General features: G+C 34.9%; 1 pseudogene; it reads left to right on the top strand.

Moving 5' to 3' along the window:
• The first annotated feature begins 2,552 nt into the window (after window positions 1-2,552).
• Window positions 2,553-4,058, top strand: LOC149579701 (scopoletin glucosyltransferase-like; annotated as a pseudogene).
• Window positions 4,059-5,015: the final 957 nt, after the last annotated feature.

Here is a 5,015-nt window from a genome sequence, read left to right on the forward strand (position 1 = left end):
TAGGACACATCCTAAAATCATTCAAATCATTGCTGGAGAATATTTGAAACTATATAATGATGTTCTTTGTTTATATTTCTTTACCTTAAGTAAGGGCATCTTATACTTTGTAAATATTTTCACGAAAAAGGATCAAATATTATTTCTTTAGATAAAGAAGACAACTTTGAGATAAATCTCATATTGTATGAAATAATGATCGAGTATGATATAATTGTAAGGAGATTGGAAAATTTGTTTTGAGATGTAGCAAATTTATTACTAAAAAGATTATCTATCTTTGGTTTAGTTGTATATACTACTTTATGGAACCACCACATAACCATTAAGGAAATATTGTGTTTGTTAGCTAATTGTTTGGAATACCACCAATGATTTCCAAGTGAGCTACTTGTCTATATAAACAAATAATTGGTGAGTGGTGTAGCTATGAAAAAGACACACTCAAGAATCAAGAGGTTAATTATTTTGATAGACTCAAAAATTTGGAGCCTATACCAAATTTTTAAAATGTTTTAAAGATTGCAATATAGAAATATTTTGTTAAAGTGCCTCTTAATTAAAAAATGAAAATCTTTCTATTATTATTATTGTTGTTGTTTTCATTTCAGTTTTAGATAGGTGTATTATTATCATTCATCATCAGTTATATATTTCTATTATATAATTACTATAGAGTATCAAGTTATTGCATAAACCTACCCTAATTCATTGCTGATTATTATATAATTATTGTAGTACAGGGATGGGTGACCTCCTAGGACCATCACCTAGATCCAATGAGTGCTAAGTGTTCCATATATTCTCATGAGTTATCGATTCATTTTGAATCACTACTCATGAAACATGGGTCAATGAGTTTGACTCAAAAACTACACAGTTAAATCCTAATTGAAATATCAAAAAATGTCTATGTAACTAACAAAAAAAAAATTATACCAAGGAGACACTTCAATATTTTTTGAAAGATCCCCTTTATGAGTTGATTTTTTGTTTATTGTATAGCCAAGGATCATTAATTTCCATCAACTATACCAAACTATAAAGTTTTACAACATCCATAGAAAGCTTTATATTAAAAATGAGAGAGTTTCATAAATGTAATTTTTTTTAATATCTAGAGTTTCCCATATGTAGATTGTATTACATTATTTATCCTTTCTCATGTGCTCATTAATTGATGATGGATCAAAGAGTTTGATCCAAAACATTGGGCATTAAAATATTCAAAGTCAAAATCCAGAAAAAAAAAAACAAATTGAACATCATGGAATGTGAAAACTTTATTTTTTAAATTGAATTCATTATGAACATAATTTTAATATTTAGGCAAGATCCTACAACACAACAATAAATTGTGAGCTTCTCGTCGGGGAGGTCTTGGGTTCAAGTCTACTCAAACTTAATACACAATAATAATCAATCTCCACAAATAATAATAATAATAATAATAAATACTCTAGGCTTCAACTTGTTACCTATAAAAAAAAATAAAAAATTGTGGAGGTTGTTATTATTTGTTACATGACTTGGTAGTCATGTGTACACTTGGTCAATATATGTTATGTTTTTTGGGTACCTTTTAGAACAGTGTTTTTTTTTGTCTTGTTCACTTAATTTAAGCAAAGCATCTTATTGTCTATAAAAAATAGGATTATTTTTAAAAGAAATGGTATCAGATAATTTAGAAGCTACAAATAAGAAAAGTTTTGTATAATTGTATATATATAAATTAGATCTGTTGAAAGTTAAAATTGTAAGAATATAATTCAAGTTAAATTTGATTGAGAGTTGACAAATTCATCATTAAAAAGATTATCTATGTTTGATAGAATTGTAATGTGCAATTTTCTTAGGAAACCTCCTAAAATCACTTAATCCATTATAGGAGAATATTTGAAACTATATAATAATGATCTTCATTTATGTTCCTTCATTTTAAGTAAGGGTGTCTTATATTTTGTAAATATTTTCACAAAACAGGACCAAGATTATTTCTTATGATAAAGAAGACAAGTTTGAGATAAATATCCTATTGTATGAAATAACGATCGAGTATGTGAAAATTGTAAGGAGATTAGTAAATTTCTTTCGATACGTGATAAATTTATTATCTTTGGTATAATTGTATATGCTACTTTATGAAACCACTATAGAAAGATTATGTTTGTTAGTCCATAATTTTGAATACCATTAATGGTTTCCAAGTGAACTACTTATCTATAAAAACAAATAATTGGTTAGTGGTGTAGTTATGAAAAGACACATTCAAGAATCAAGAGGTGAATTATTTTAATAGACTTAAAAATTTGGAGCACATGCCACATTTTAAAAATGTTTTGAATATATTTTGTTAGAATGCATCTTATTTAAAAAACTGAAAACCTTTCTATTATTAATATTATTTTCATTTCAATTTTACATAGGTATTATCGTCATTCATCATCACTCATAACTGTTATTATATATTTCTATTATGTAATTACTATAGACTATCAAGTTAGTGCACAAACCCAGCCTCATTCGCTGCTACTTCAAACAAGTTTTGAAGGATGGATATTCAGCAGAAACCCCATGTCATCATGGTGCCATACCCTGCAATGGGTCACTGCATCCCTTCCCTAGACTTGGTAAAATTGTTGGCTTCACATTCCCTCACCGTTACCTTCGTCACCACACGCACTATTGCACATCGTCTCAAAGGTCCCGTGTTCGAAGCTCGCAAAGCAGCTGATCTGGATATTCACCTTGTCGGCCTCTCTCCCGCAAAAGCAATTGAAGGCCTGCCCGAGGAGCGAGAAAGCATGGATCTTTTGCCTTCCAAATCCTCGTTACACATAGTTTCTTTAATAGAAAGCCTTGAGCAGCCCTTCGACGACTGGTTCCAACAGCAGGGGAGTCGTCGACCAGTATGTATTATCAGCGACATGTTCATCGACTGGATGTCCGATCCTCTGAAAGGCATAAAATTCCAAGAGTCGTTTTTTACACTTTGGGGGCCTTCGGGACCTCGATTTTTCACTCTGTTTGGCTCTCCATTTCGACCAATACATTGCGCAAAGAGGGCGATTCTGTCGTAGTCGACAATACTCTGCCGTCTCTTTGACATTTACCAAAGAGCAGATTCCTGCCAGATATTTCAACCCTGACTTGGCCGATCCGATGCTGCAGTTTGTTGTAGGGAAGATGCAGTCGATTACGAATTGTTGGGGAGTGCTCGTCAACACGTTCGACGGTCTGGAACCCCTTTATTTGCATCATCTGAAGCGTCTTATAAGCGGTAGACCACTTTTGTCTGTCGGCCCTGTTCTACCGTCGGAGGGTCGTACTGCTCATACAAGAGGGAAAATGGCGGACATTAGCGAGGAGAAGGTGCTGCAATGGTTGTACTCTCAAAGACCGAGTTCGGTAGTCTATGTCTCTTTCGGGAGCCAGGCGTTTCTTTCACAAGAGCAAACAAAGGCTCTGGCGAGGGGCCTTGAGGCCAGCGACCGGGCTTTCATTTAGTCCATCAAAATATCCCCTGAAACTGCATCTATAGCTTTAAACACGGAGGATTCTCATGCTGCTTATCTCCCGTAAGGTTTTATGGAGAGAAGTAAGGGATTAGTCATATTGGTCCCAGCTTCTTATTCTTTCGCATCCCTCTGTGGGTGTATTCATGAGCCACTGTGGGTGGAATTCTACACTAGAAAGCATCATGATGGGCGTCCCGCTGGTCACATGGCCGCTGTTCTCAGATCAGCATTTTAACTCAAAGCTTGTGAGTGAAGAACTTGGAATTGGTGTACAGTTTTGCCAGCACATGGGCGAGGTTCCGAATGAAGAAAAGGTTGAAATGTGTGTAAGCCTTGTCATGGGAAGTGAAGAAGGGAAGGGGATGAGGAAACGAGCGGAGGAACTGCGGGAGTTGGCCAAACAGTCTGTGGGAGGAGGATCTTCCGCGTCAAATCTGCAAGCTTTTGCCTCTCAGATTCATCAGCTTGTCAACTCCAATCCTCAGAATAGAAAATGAAAATGGAGATTTTGTGGGCGGCTTATCCGTGTGTTACATTTGACATCATTGGTTGGTGTACTAAAGCAAGTGGCATCAGTCTCTGATGTTTTTTTATCAACCATTATCTCGGAGGATTCCTGGTTGAACACGTTTGGATAGCGGCGAATGTAGGTATGATCCGTGTTTCACATTTGACTTCATCGGTGGCCGCACTCTAGAATTGATGGGCCCGTTCTGTAATACTCAACTGGCATCATTGTATCATCTGTTTGTCTCCACACTTAGATGAGACGATTCCTAGTCGAACACGTCTAATAGCTGCAAATGTACCCGTCTTAATTCCGTATGTTTTTTTTACGAAGTGTCATGTAATAAATTATTTCATATATATTATCAACATCTTTATCAACAAAAGAATAAATATTTGTAATTCATTGTGTATTTTATATTAGATAAAAATACAATGTTTTTGAAATTAAGAAGCTGTCAAAATGGGGACTGACCCACCCAAAACAAAAGGGAACAATTGTCCAAAGAACAATTGGTATTAACTACCATAAGGTTACCCCACTCCATTTTGAAATTTCAAATAACTATCCATACTATCATCAACATTGAGAGTCTTAACAGTATACAAAATCATGGTCATCAAATAAATATTCAGTCGAGAGATAAAAACCAAAAGTGGCCTGAAGGCTCAGAATATATCTAAACATCATAAAACAAAACAAAATCTAACCACAAAAGTAGGGGAACCATTAGTGGTTCCTTAGATTTTCCAACAGTAGTCAAAGCCAGTCGTTAGCCACGAAGCCATACAAGTCCTGCTTTGTCCACACCTCCTTATCATAAATCACCTAATCTTTATTGGTTTGCATTAAGTGGAATGTAGTGGTTGCCGAGTGCATGACTCAAACCAAGAAATTCGCCACTCTATCAAACTTGTCCTCCAGGTCATCATTCTATTTAACTAAATCTGCAATTGATTTTTTCAGTTTCTCCACCACCTAGTTTCCCT

The sequence above is a fragment of the Cupressus sempervirens genome, chromosome 1 (assembly GCF_028749045.1).
Source record: "Cupressus sempervirens isolate cs-2001-9-10 chromosome 1, ASM2874904v1, whole genome shotgun sequence".
Taxonomy (NCBI): Eukaryota; Viridiplantae; Streptophyta; class Pinopsida; order Cupressales; family Cupressaceae; genus Cupressus; species Cupressus sempervirens.